The 14,431-nt window shown below is 45.4% G+C and overlaps 1 protein-coding gene across 3 annotated transcripts in view; it reads right to left on the reverse strand.

Moving 5' to 3' along the window:
- The window catches only part of NLGN3 (neuroligin 3), a 127,879-nt gene extending 116,268 nt beyond the window's left edge, over nt 1-11,611 (reverse strand). For all 3 annotated transcript variants that reach the window (XM_077284991.1, XM_077284989.1, XM_077284992.1), the window contains exon 1: nt 11,459-11,611. The gene's annotated coding sequence lies outside the window, so the exon portion shown is untranslated. The remainder of the gene's footprint in view (nt 1-11,458) is intronic.
- Nucleotides 11,612-14,431: the final 2,820 nt, after the last annotated feature.

Genomic DNA, 14,431 nt, shown 5'->3' on the forward strand with positions numbered 1-14,431 from the left:
GTGCATATGATATAGATATTCTCCTTTTCATTCTAACCTTCCCCATATTATTCTCTTCTTTCTTTGTAATCTAACTTTTCAAAAATATGGAAACAGATTTGAACTAATAATAATGATGATAATAGAAGAACTAATAATGATCTTGGGACCACAAAACAGACTCTGGACCCACACTCACTTGGCAATCCAGTCTAAAAATTGTTTCTCTAATGGACTGGAAATGACAATATAGTTCACTGAGTTTAACTATGTCTGAATGAATCAGAGAGCGGCTGTTTGAATCAGCAAGATTACCACTCACAGATTTTCCCCAGAAATGAATATTTTATTTTCCTTGAAATTACCTTGACTCATTAGCAGTCTCCTGGGGACTCAGTTGGCCATCAGAGAAGCTCACTGAGAGCACAGTTGGATCGAAGAGAACAAGTCAGGTTAGTAAAAAAGTAGATTTTGCTTTGTTTCTTTTGCACTATGTATGTGTCAGAAAATACAATGACTAAGGGCACGTTCACACGGTCAGTATTTTACCTCAGTATTTGTAAGCCAAAACCAGGAGTGGAACAATCAGACAAAAAGTATAATAGAAACACGTCACCACTAGGGTTGAGCGAAACAGGTCGTTCATTTTCATAAGTCGCCGACTTTTGGCAAAGTCGGCGTCTCATGAAACCTGACCCGATCCCTGTGCGGGGTCGGCCATGCGGTACGCGATCTTGGCGCCAAAGTCGCGTTTCGTATGACGCGTTTAGCGCCATTTTTACAGCCAATGAATGAGCGTGGGCAGAGTGATGACATAGGTCTTAGGGGAGTGAACGCCTATCGTCATGTTATCGCTTGTGCGCAGTAGGGATTTGGAATGTGCAAAACGAAATTTTATGTGCTGGGACGGAGGGGGAGAGAGAGAGAGAGAGAGAGAGAGAGAAAAAAAAAAAAATCCTTCATTGGGTTTCGTGTTTCGGCCGAAACCCGACTTTTCACGGTGGTCGGCCGATTTCACTCGACTCGACTTTTAAGACAGTCGGGTTTCACAAAACCCGACTCGACCCTAAAAAACTAAAGGTCGCTCAACCCTAGTCACCACTTCTGTATTTATCACCCACTAGTAAAATACTAACCAAACACTGAAAATGTGCACGTGGCCTTATGCCTGGTAGAGTGCAAAAAAAAAAGCTCTTCACAAATCTCGCAGGTTCTTCTAAAATGCAGAACACAGAGATGCCTAGTCTGTCACCTATGAAGCAATTCTTGAGTCTCCTGGAAAAGGAGAAGGCTGCCGTCACACTATCAGTATTTGGTCAGTATTTTACATCAGTATTTGTAAGCCAAAACCAGGAGTGGAACAAATAGAGGAAAAGTATAATAGAAACATATGCACCACTTCTGCATTTATCACCCACTCCTGGTTTTGGCTTACAGATACTGAGGTAAAATACTGACCAAATACTGCTAGTGTGACGGCAGCCGAATGGTTACAACGCACCCTGTTTATCTTACATTGTTTCTTATTGGTAAGCATTAGGAGATGTTTAAGAAAATAAATGATAAGTGCACATTATTTGTCCCATGGACACAGCAGAGAGGCAGATTCAGAGGCTTGATTCAGCTACATTGAGTCAGAAGTTACATTCAGTCCTACTGTTGCATAATACTGACCATCCATGTTCCCACGTTCAGTATTTGGTCAGTATTTTACATCAGTATTTGTAAGTCAAAACCAGGAGTGGAACAGAGGAAAAGTATAGTAGAAACACGTCACCACTTCTGTATTTATCACCCACTCCTGGTTTCGGCTCACAGATACTGATGTGAAATACTGACCAAATACTGAACGTGTGAACATGGCCTAAGGTCTCACTCTGGAGGGAATGGAGTATCCATGTATTATATAGCAGATTGGTTGATCTCAGAGGTCTCTGTGCAGTAATGTCTCAGGTAAGAGGCCATGTCAGCAAAGAAACGAGTGAGCTAACCCCACATTTTCTTTTCTTCTTGAAATATAGAAATGGCAGACCGTAACTAACATGGCCCCAAAAAAGTTTGGTCAACTAAAATGTCATGCAATTTCCCCAGAATGTACAAAAGGAAACAGAGAGAGACAGATGGATGAGTAGTGCGAACAGTGTGCAAAGTTGTGGTTTTATAAGCACCTAACAATGGCAGATGTGAGAAATGTAAAGAGGTCACAAACCTTTTTTGCTAAACTCCCCAACTGAAAACTACACTGGTATGACTTAAATGCACTTACACTCTGGCCGATAATTGGGAAACGAGTTGTTTCATGATAAGGCTGGGTTCACATTGCGTTATGGCAGTCCATTAACGCTGCCATTAACCCCTATTATTGGGCGCATTCTGTGACAGACCCTCGGACGCGAACTGCAGCATTTCCGGGTCCGTCTCTGCTAGCTCAGATAGAGCATCTGCGCTAGCGAGATCGCATAACTCGATCTTTTTGGGAGCTTGCGTTAACGCAGTCCGTTTAACGCATGCGTTGAACGGACTGCATTAACGCAATGTGAACCCAGCTTTATCTGCTGCCGATCACCCAAAGAGCAAAATGCTCAATCATTGGGGGAAATTATTTTTGAACTTGCTTGAAAATCATTGTCCTCGGAAGCACATTGTCCTGTGTAAACAGGATATGTACAGTAGAGAAAAATGATATTCAATGCGAACAGTATAATTGTGTTACTGATCATTCTGTGTGCATGGACCTGCAGTCAGCTGGTGTAAGAAAGGCTATTAAATGACTGCTCATCATCAGCTTCCATGTAACCGATCAGAAGTCATGACGGCCCCAGATGCTGCACTTTTATGATCTGATAGGCTTAATGGAACAACTATCACATGGAAACAAAGTCAGACCTATTCTTGACTGGCATCACTGGGGATACCGGCTGCTGCCCTCCTTCTATTGTGATTGACTAGCATGTTATCAGTCCATTACACAGGTATGCAAAACTGATTCTTGTGTTTTCTTATGCCCTGATTTAAAAAAAAAACCCTACATTTTTAACCTTGAAGTATGGATTTTCTACAAAACGAGCGTGAAATTACGTACAACCGAGATGAACAAGAACAATCTTTATTGTAGCCAGAAATGTACACAATATTGTATCTAAAAATTTATAGAACATTCATTCCGCAACTTTATTGTAAATTAATTCTTGTGCCTTTTCCTTTTCTCTTCAAAGCTTCTCTTGACACCTTTTTTCATATAGAAGGCCTGTGGATCTTCTCTGTGAAGCATCAAGCAGTAGACACCATCATGTTCACATTCCATCTACCTTGCTATCGTCGTTCCATCTCCTTGATATCCTGATGACATATTTCTCTTTGCTCTTCGCTAACGGCACCAAGGTTTTCAGGAACGTATTCCAAATGGGAATGTAAAAAATGTAACTTCAAATTCATAAACATCCCAAGGCTTTGAAACATTTCAGCATGTTCTCCACGATGGACAAATTTTGGGTCTTTGCTGTTACCTAGATATTTCTTTACAACTTCTTTAAAAGAATCCCAAGCCCTTTTCTCAACAACTTTCATTTCTTGAGTTTCCTAATATCCAGACCCACAAAAATGCCTTTCTTCAGTTTTGCCTTGGACAGTCCCTTAAACTTGGTACACAGGTACTTAAAAGTCTCTCCTTCTTTCGGTAGATCTTTCACAAACAGTTTCAACAGTCAAAACTTAATGTGGAGTGGTGGCATGAAAACTTTAGTAGGATCAACTAAATATTCCCCAACTATGTTATTGAGTCCAGGTTGTAACGATGTTCTCATTGGCCAACTTTTTGGCCTTAGTGATGAGTCCTATCCTATTTTTCCCATTCACCTAAAAAGCATGAGTACTTCATGCATCCTACTTGCTGCGCAAGGAGCAAAGAGAGAACTTTCAGATCACAACATATTGACCATCCCTGATCCTCGTAGTTAAGTTTTTTGAGAAATTAATAAAATCTAAATTCTCAGACTTCCTTCAGGTGCACAGAATACCCTACAGGCACTGAAGCATGCTTGCTGCCATTGTGCAGTAGCACAGCTTTCAGACTTTTTTTTTTTGGATGATTCATCAATAAAGTCCAAGTCTCTGACCAAGGTCGGAGTCACGCTAGCGTATGGCATCCGATGAGAGAGCATTGGATGCAATATGCTAATGACCCTCGGCTCTGCTGCGAGCGGGAGCCCAGTGTCATGCGTCTGTGAGCCGAGCCTCTCGCACAGAGAGAATCGGAGTACAGCTGCGAAGGAGGCAGAGAAACTAATTTCTCTATCTCCTCAATTGTCGGCGTATATCGCACATCACTAAGATGATATCCGAGTGATGTGCGTTGTCTCACTCGCACCCATAGGCTTATACCCAGTTTTCCGTGGCAAAAGTAGGTGCCTCGGCTTAAACTCGGGTCGGCTTATACTCGAGTATATACGGTAATTAGAACTGTGGGAAAAACGCTGTGGCACTCTGAAACCAAAATCATCCATGAAAGGTCACCCAAAGGGATCAAAGCGCGGTGCAAGAGTCAGTATTTGTCAAAAAACTGTACATGGTGGAATTTTTTCGATATTTTTACTGAGTTCAGCGATGGAAAATATATAAAAATCACCTCTTAGTTTTCAAACTATTTTACCCTTTCAGACCTGTGTTCTTGGGACTTCTCCAGCTGTGAGAAGCAAGCCAACACAGCAGAAGTAATGTACAGGTGCATCCCCCAAAGTGAAAGGATAGAGGTCTGAGCTCTGGGACCTCCATTAATCATGAAAACAGTTGAAGTGCCCCCATTCTCTACAGTAAAGCTACAAGAGATTAACAAAGCTGCTGACATGCACAGCCAGTCTTTTCTTAAAGCAAATCTGTAATCAGGTTTTTGCTATGTAATCTGAGAGCAGCACGATGAAGGGGCAAAGATCCAGATTCCAGCATTATGTCGTACGGCGTACACAGAAAGCTAACAATCAGTGGTGGGGGTAAAGTTATATAGAACAGTTGACTAGGAAGCAGAAGACACCTAGTCTTGTGGTGATAATCTCTGGCTGATAAAACACTGATTTTATTGAAATAGCAACACACAGCCTAGTGAGTGACACATCGTTGGAATCAGGGTCTGAGCACTGACACCATGATGCTCTCACATTACATAACAAAAACCTACTTTATCCTCGCAGCCCGGACAAGCTATCAATGATTGGGAGAAGATGAAGAATGAAGGCAATGTGGCTTTTAGTTGGTTGAGCTCCATTACACCATGGATTGGTCTTCAATGTTAAAATATCAAAAAACCTTTAAAGGCCACATGCACATGTCAAGTATTTGGTCAGTATTTTACATCAGTATTTGTAAGTCAAAACCAGGAGTGGGTGATAAATAGAGAAGTGGTGCATATGTTACTATTATACTTTTCCTCTGATTGTTCCCCTCCTGGTTTTGGTTATAAATACAGATGTAAAGTACTGAAAAAATACTGATAGTGTGACCCCGTCCTTACAATGTTTTGAAATCCATGACGCTTACTAGACAATTAATTTTCTAAATATGAGTTAATACCCAAGGACAGAGAAGAAAGCCATACGAAATAATAAATGGCAACAAAAGACATTATAAAGTTATAAAGTTTTATCAAGGGCTCAGATTTACTAACACCAAAACTGCTAAATGATTACAATGTACCGTATATATGTACTAAATGTAGCACTGGAGCAGAAAGCACATGGACTACATCTGTATATCCAAGGGAGTTTACACTCCAGGGAGAAGCAGCCACATGACCACAAGTATTTGATTTGCATACTCCTGGCCACATTCAGACTAGACTGCGTCAGGTCTCATTCTATACACTTGCATTGAGTGAGGCTGCACCCATCTAGTTGGCATGTGACCACGCACATTCAAATTACATATTTGGAGTCACGCTTTGGAGAATCCTCACAGCACGCAGTGTGTGAGATGTGAGGATTCCCAAGTCTGCAGTCACATAGTGTGACTGGAGACTTGCAGCCCTTAAATACAGGAGGAGAAGGAACAGCCATTTATCATTCGTTACACCAGAGATTGATACAAACATTAGCACAAATCTACCTCTATTCAATTAATAAAGCAAAGTCAGTCAAAGACAAGCCAAACTTATTAACAGGCATGTACCACTTACTGTTGGCTATTGTGGCACAGTTTGCTCCAAAGAATCTGGATTACAGCTTGTGTATGACAGTCTTAGTAAGGGCTGTCCCACACGTCCAGATAATTCCGGTACCGGAATAAATCGGTACCGGAGTTATCCGTGTCCGTGTGCCTGGGAACTCACGGAGGCCATACGTGCGGCACACGTGTGCCGCCCGTATGGCGAGTGGGTACCACACGGAGCGTGTGGTACCCACTCTGCATGGTGCTGAAGCTGCGATTCATATCATCCCTGCAGCAACGTTTGCTGTAGAGAAAATATGAAGAATAGTGTTTAAAATAAAGATCTATGTGTCCGCCGCCCCCCCACCCCCTGTGCGCCCCCCCCGCTGGTCAGAAAATACTTACCCGCCTCCCTCGCTGCTTCCTGGTCTGGCCGCGGCTTCTCCTGCATGCGGTCACGTGGGCCCGATCATTTACAGTCATGAATATGTGGCTCCACCTCCCATAGGGGCGGAGCCGACTATTCATGATTGTAAATGATCGGCCCCACGTGACCGCATACAGTAGGAGGCTCGGCCAGACCAGGAAGGAGCGAGGGAGCGGGTAAGTATTTTCTGACCAGCGGGGGGGCGCACAGGGGGTGGGGGGGCGGCGGACACATAGATCTTTATTTTTAACACTATTCTTCATATTTTCTCAATAGCAAACGCTGCTACAGGGAAGATATGAATACCGGCTTCAGCACCATGTGGGGGGGACAGCGCTTACTGTAGCGCTGTCTCCTGCACGCACACGGACTCCAGACGGAGAATGTCCGTGTGAGGTCCGTGTTTTACGCGGACCCATTGACTCTATTGGGTCCGTGTAAAACGTGCGCTCCCACGAACACTGACATGTCTCCGTGTTTGGCACACGGAGACACGGTCCGCAAAAAATCAATGACATCTGCACAGATGCATTGATTTTTATGGGTCTACGTGTGTCAGTGTCTCCGGTACGTGAGGAAACTGACACCTCACGTACCGGAATCACTGACGTGTGAAACCGGCCTAAGTCTGTTTTAGTGTGTTGATGAAAGTTCATACACTTTGTCTCTGTCCCACTTGTATGGACACTACCCCAGTAACTAAACACCTTTTCAACATTAAAAAGATCATTCTTCCAGAGTCAAAAACCAATTGCATACAGTAGGAACTAGTGATGAGCAAACCTGCTTGGAAAAGGTGTTATCTGAGCATGCTCGGGTGCTAACCGAGTGTCTTCAGCGTGCTCGAACAGAAGCTGTATGTCTCACAACTATTCGACATCTGCAACACATGTAGGGATTGTCTAACAGATAATCCCTGCATGTGTTGCTAACAACCATGAGACATGCAGGTGCAGGGACTAAAACATATTTTTCGAGCATGCTAAAGTCACTCGGTTAGCACATAAGCATGCTCGGATAACGCCTTACCCGAGCAGGTTCACTCATCACTACCAGGAACCTGTTACATCACCCCTACAGCCCATTTTGACTTACTTACTAGCCGGAATAGAAGGTAGATGGACAAATTAAAAAAAGAACACACCGAAAGAGGCCAAAAAAGATAAGTAAAAATTGTAGGCACATTGGCTACCCGCTTTTTAAGTATTGCCTAGCCACAGGCATGTATTACACTTGGAGCGCCGCCTATGCTCATTTGCACAATCTATATTTTTTAGGTTTACAAGCCCTCGGTAAATCCACTAAGCTCCCATACAATAACTTTCCCTCCATTGATGTATAAAGCCTAAGGAAATAAAAAAAAAAAAAAAGTAGAGAAGTCCAATCTACTTAAGAGGAAGTGGCACTTGCTGGACCAAAATGTCTTTAAAGAACGCTTCACTTTAGCAGACATTCCTTTTCTAAGATAATTTAAAGGAAAAACCAACATCACATTCCACATGAGCTATGAGAGCATCACGTCTACTCAAATTTACTACATTTTTATATAAAATGTGAAATGTTAAATGGCTTTATAGCCTTTAGTTTGTAGCATCCCATTGGGATTGTAGCTATTATTCTACCAATATAGTGTTAACAGATATGCTTTCAAGAAAGGGCTACGACCATGCAAGGAAAGTACAGTCAGAGACGGACATAAAGCATTGGAGCACCTCTGGGATCTGTGCTAGAACAGGGACACTTCAATTACCTTTATTGCTATGGCTGTGTCATTGAAAAGATGCAGGATGGGGTACAGTAAAATGATGCATGTCATCTCGTGATGTCATCTAAAGCAAAAACGTTACAATATGCAATATTGACTTTTCTACAATAACATTATATCCAGATTAAGTAAACACTGGAACAAATCTATACTGGGAACTCGCAATTATACCGACGTGATTGAGCAGAAAAAAAATAGAACACAGATCTAAAGAAAGCACTTAGTCTAAAATGACGACAAAAACAACAACCTAAAAAGGAATTCATGAATTGATGGACGTCACATAACACAGCGAGGAAGTAAAGCAATATGTACTTTACAGGGATTATCTAGGAATATATCAGGGAGTCAGCACTGGATGAGCTCTCGCTCTGCAAATGGTGGATGACAGCCACTGTAAGATGAGGGTGCACAGATTTATGCAAAGCTCCCTTTGTAGTAGAGGAGGGGTAGGGGTGATACCAAAATGTATTATGGCAAAACTAGCCGAAAAAAATAATCTGGAGTTAGGATCCAATCTGCAGTTAGATTCACAGATGATGAAACTCTTCACAGGTAGGAGGGCATCACATCCATTCTGATATCTAAATTCCATGTAGCCTGCCCAAGTATCTGCCATGTAGCGGTGTAGCCTGCCCCGGTATCTGCCATGTAGCGGTGCAGCACGCCCCCGGTCTATTTCGTGTAACGGTGCAGCCTGCCCCCGGCATCAGCCGTGTGGTGGTGCAGCCTGTCACCGATATATGCCGTGTAGTGATGCATCCAGCCCTAGGTATGCGCCGTGTAGCGGTGCTGCTTGTCCCTGGTATGTGCCCGTGTAGCGGTGCCACTTGCCCCAGGTATGCACTGTGTAGCCTGTCCCGGTATATGCCGTGTAGCGGTGCAGCCTGCCCTCCATTATTTACCATGTAGCGGTGCCCCCTGCCCCTGGTACATGCCGTGTAGCGGTGCCACCTGCCCGATATATGCGGTGTAGCCTGCCCCCGGGATAGGCCGTGCAGCGGGGCAAACTGCTCTCGGTATATGCCATGTAGCAGAGCAGCCTGCCCCGAGCAAATACCATATAGCCTGCCCCGGTACATGCCGTATAGCAGTGCAGCCTGCCCCCGGTATATGCTGTACAGCGGTGTAGCCTACCCCGATGTATGCTGTGTAGCGGTGCAGCCTGCCACCGGTATATGTCTTGTAGTGGTGCGGCCTGTCCCGGTATATGCCATGTAGCCTGCCCCTGATATATGCCATGTAGCGGTGTAGCCTGCCCCAGTATGTGCTGTGTAGCGGGGCAGCCTGCCCTTGGTACATGCCGTGTAGCGGTGCAGCCTACCCCAGTATATGCCGTGTAGCCTGCCCGGATACATGCGGTGTAGCGGTGTAGCCTGCCCCCATATTTGCCATGTAGCGGTGCAGCCTAGCCCCTGGTATATGCAGTGCGGCCTGCCCTGATGTATGCCATGTAGCGGTGTAGCCTACCCCAGTATATGCCGTGTAGTGGTGCAACCTGCCCCTGATATATGCCATGTAGCAGTGTAGCCTACCCCAGTATATGCAGTGTAGCCTGCCCGGATACATGCGGTGTAGCGGTGTAGCCTGCCCCCATATTTGCCATGTAGCGGTGCAGCCTAGCCCCTGGTATATGCAGTGCAGCCTGCCCTGATGTATGCCATATAGCGGTGTAGCCTGCCCCGGTATGTGCCGTGTAGCCTGCCCCCGGTATTTTCCATATAGCGGTGCAGCCTACCCCCGGTATATGCCGTGTAGTGATCTAGCCTACCCCCGGAATGTGCTGAGTAGCGGTGTAGCCTGCCCCTAGTATATGCCGTGTAGCGGTGTAGCCTGCCCCCGGTATGTGCCGTGTAGCCTGCCTCCAGTATTAGCCATGTAGCGGTGCAGCCTACCCCCGGTATATGCCATGTAGTGATGTATCCTGCCCCCCCGGTATGTGCTGAGTAGCAGTGTAGCCTGCCCCTAGTATATGCCTTGTAGCCTGCCCCCGGTATGTGCCATGTAGCCTGCCCCCGGTATGTGCCATGTAGCCTGCCCCCGGTATGTGCCATGTAGCGGTGTAGTCTGCGCCTGGTATATTCTATGTAGCGGTGTAGCCTGCCCTGATATGTGCCGTGTAGCCTGCTCTGATATGTGCCGTGTAGCGGTGTAGCCTGCCCCCGGTAAGTGCCGTGTAGCGGTGTAGCCTACCCCAGTTTATGCCGTGTAGCTTGCCTTGGTATGTGCCATGTAGCAGTGTAGCCTGCCCCCGGTATGTGCCATGTAGCGGTGAAGCCTGCCTCGATACGTGCAGTGTAGCGGTGTAGCCTACCCCAGTATATGCCGTGTAGCCTGCCCCTGGTATGTGCCATGTAGAGGAGTAGCCTGCCCTGATATGTGCTGTGTAGCCTACCCCAGTATACGCCGTGTAGCCTGCCCCCGGTATGTGCCATGTAGCGGAGTAGCCTGCCCTAATATGTGCCGTGCAGCGGTATAGCCTACCCCAGTATATGCCATGTAGCCTGCCCCCGGTATGTGCCATGTAGCGGTGTAGCCTGCCTCGATATGTGCGGTGTAGCGGTGTAGCCTACCCCAGTATATGCCGTGTAGCCTGCACCCGGTATATGCCATGTAGCGGTGTAGCCTGCCCCCGATATGTGCCGTGTAGCCTACCCCAGTATATGCCATGTAGCCTGACCCAGTATATGCCGTGTAGCCTACCTCAGTATATGCCGTGTAGCCTGCCCCCAGTATGTGCCGTGTAGCCTGCCCCCAGTATGTGCCGTGTAGCCTGCCCCCAGTATGTGCCATGTAGCGGTGTAGCCTGCCCCAGTATATGCCGTGTAGCCTGCCCCCAGTATATGCCATGTAGCCTGCCCCCGATATGTGCCATGTAGCGGTGTAGCCTACCCCAGTATATGCCGTGTAGCCTGCCCCGGTATACACCATGCTGCCGGTCATGGTAGGGTCTGGCAGTGACAAGGATGCTGTGTGGATGGCGGTATAAGCGGACTCTGTGCTGTCTGCATGTATGTATGCATGGGTGGGGGGAGCCAGCAGGAATACTGATGTCCGTAGCGGTGATGCATCCTGTACACATGGAATACAGAATAGATCCTCGCCAGCGGCCATAAAGTGCAACATCTACAAACACAGAGCTGTGCTCTCACCCGGCTGTGTCTCCGCTCCGGGTGTGTCCGGCCCCGGGCCTCTCCGATTTCCCTCGTCTCCCGCCGCCCGCAGCAGCAGCAGAAGCAGCAGCAGCTCCGGGAGCGCGCACAGAAGGATGAGGAGGAGGACGAGGGACCGGAGGATGCGGGGGCGCGCGGCGCGGGGCGGGGCCACGGCTGCTGGTACAGAGACTGGCGCCTGGTGTGGATGCTGGGAATGTGGACTGGATGCTGCTGGGAGTGCAGCTGACTGGAAGGGGCAGCCCTCAGCTCCGTGCTGCCATGTGCTGCTGGGGTCTTTGCTTGACCTTGGGAGGGAGTTTACAAAAAATGAAATGAAGATTATTGACCCCTAGTGTGGGAAGAGCTTCTCCATCTTGTCTATGATAAGTCAGGCTTCAGTGGGGGTTTACCACACAAGCAGAAAATAACCAAAGGCGGGAAGGTGCTGAAATAATTACACAGCCTAAGGTCACCTGTGAAATCAGCGCTCCAGCACCGCAGCATTAGTGCATGGCAGCAGCGTTCACATCCCGCTTGACCGCTGCAGCCCATCACAGGCCTCATTGCTCATGTGCCATATTACATTGAGGCCAGTAATTGGCTGCAGTATAATGTGTGAATAGGGTTGTTTTGTGATCTTTAATTATTCACTGTCTTTGACCCCAGTGCATCATAGCTTGAGGGGGGGGGGGACACATGGTCACAGATGTCGGACAGAGCAAATCTTCACAGTACTTAATATACTTGCTTTTAACATTAGTTTAATAGCCGATATATCTTGATATGTACCTAATCCTCTGACTTCCTCATATTTTTGCCTCCATTCACCCCCAAGTCTGTTTTCACCTTCATGACCAGGCCAATTTTTACAATTTGACCACTGTCCCTTTATGAGGTCACAACTCTAGAACGCTTCAACGGATCCGGGTGATTCTGAGACGGTCCGCGTGACAAATACTTCATGATAGTTATAATTTCTTCGATATGACTTCTTGTGTTTGTGGGAAAAAAAGGAAATTTGGACACAACTTTGAAAATTTAGCAATTTTAAAATGGACTTTTATGCCCTTAAATAACAGCGTTATGTCACACGAAATAGGTAGTAAATTACATTTCCCACATGTCTACTTTACATTTGCACAATTTTGGAAACATCATTTTTTTTGTTAGGAAGTTAGAAGGGTTAAAATTTGACCAGCGGTTTCTCATTTTTCTAACAAAATGTACAAAACTTTTTTTTAGGGACCACCTCACATTTGAAGAGACTTTGAGGGTCCTATATGACAGAAATACCCCAAAGTGACACCATTCTAAAAACTGCACCCCTCAAGGTGTGCAAAACCACATTCAAGAAGTTTATGCAATGTGGAAGGAAAAAAATTAGCATTTAACTTTTTTTCAGAAAATGTTTACTTTAGACCCCAATTTGTTTTTGTTTTTGCAAGTGTAACAGGAAAAAATTGACCCCAAAACCTGTGCAATTTCTGCTCAGTACGCCAGTACCCCATATGTGGGGGAAAACTACTGTTTTGGCGCATGGCAGATCTTAGAAGGGAATGAGCGCCATTTGACTTTTTGAATATAAAATTTGCTGGAATAATTAGCGGACACAATGTCGCGTTTAGAGAGCCCCTGTTGTGCCTAAACAGTAGAAACAGCTCACAAGTGACACCATTTTGGAAACTAGACTCCTCAGGGAACCTATCTAGATGTGTGGTGAGTACCATGAACCCCAAGGTGCTTCACAGATGTTTATAACGTTGAGCTGTAAAAAAAAATCACATTTTTTTACACAAAAATGTATTAGCGCCAAATTTTTTATTTTCACAAGAGTAACAGGAGAAAATGGACCCCAAAATGTGTTGCTCAATTTCTCCTGAGTACGCAGATATGTGGGGGGGGACTACTGTTTGAGGGCACGGAAGGGCTCAGAAAGGATGGAGTGACGTTATCGAATGCAGATTTTGATGGAATGTTCTGCGGGTGTCATGTCGGGTTTGGAGGGCCCCTGATGTGCTTAAACAGTGGAACCCCCATGAAAAGTGACCCTATTTTGGAAACAAGTTTCCTGGGGGGTCTAATCTAGATGTGTGGTGAGCACCTTGAACCCCTAGGTGCTTCACAAAGTATATAATGTTGAGTCTAGAAAATAAAAAAACTCACTTTTTTTCCACAAGTGTTTAGCCCCAATTTTTTTTATTTTTGCAAGATTAACAGGGGAAAATGTACCCAAAATATGTTGTCCAATTTATCTTGAGTACACCAATACCCCATATGTGGTCAAAAAATACTTTAAAGACACGTGCAAAGCTTAGAAAGGAAGAAGCGCAATTTTGAAGTTCAGGTTTTGCTCGACTGGTTTGATGGTGCCATGTCACATTGGTAGAAACTCCCCCCCACCATACGTCACCCCATTTTACAAACGACACCTCTCAATCAATTCATCTATGGGAGCTATGATCATATTGACACCACAGGTGTGTCACAGAATTTTATACCAATGGGCAGTGAAGAAAAAATAATTACATTTTTACCAGAAAAATTTTGCTTTAGCCCCAGATTTCACATTTTCACACAATGGCACCAAAATTTGTCCGACAATTTCTCCTGAATGTGCAAATACCCAATATGTGACTGTGCAGTACTGCTATTTTCCTCCTGGAGCGCAGTTTTTGCTAGAATAGTTTGCACACTCCATATACAGAGCCCCTTAATGATAGGAGAGCAGAATCCTCTCTCAAGTGACCCCCATTTTGGAAACTATACCCCTTTGGGAATTTATCTACAGGTGTAGTGATGATTTTGACTCCATCGATGTTCTCCAGAAATAAAGCAACAGTATATGTTGTTGAGTGAAAGTTGCAAACTGTGATTGTAGTGCACAGTACATTGCAGTGCTCAGTATGTTGTAGTCACTAGTATTTTGTAGTCACCAGTACGTTCTAGTGCCCAGGCATCCACAGCATCTCT

This window comes from Ranitomeya variabilis, chromosome 2, assembly GCF_051348905.1.
Source record: "Ranitomeya variabilis isolate aRanVar5 chromosome 2, aRanVar5.hap1, whole genome shotgun sequence".
Lineage (NCBI taxonomy): Eukaryota > Metazoa > Chordata > Amphibia > Anura > Dendrobatidae > Ranitomeya > Ranitomeya variabilis.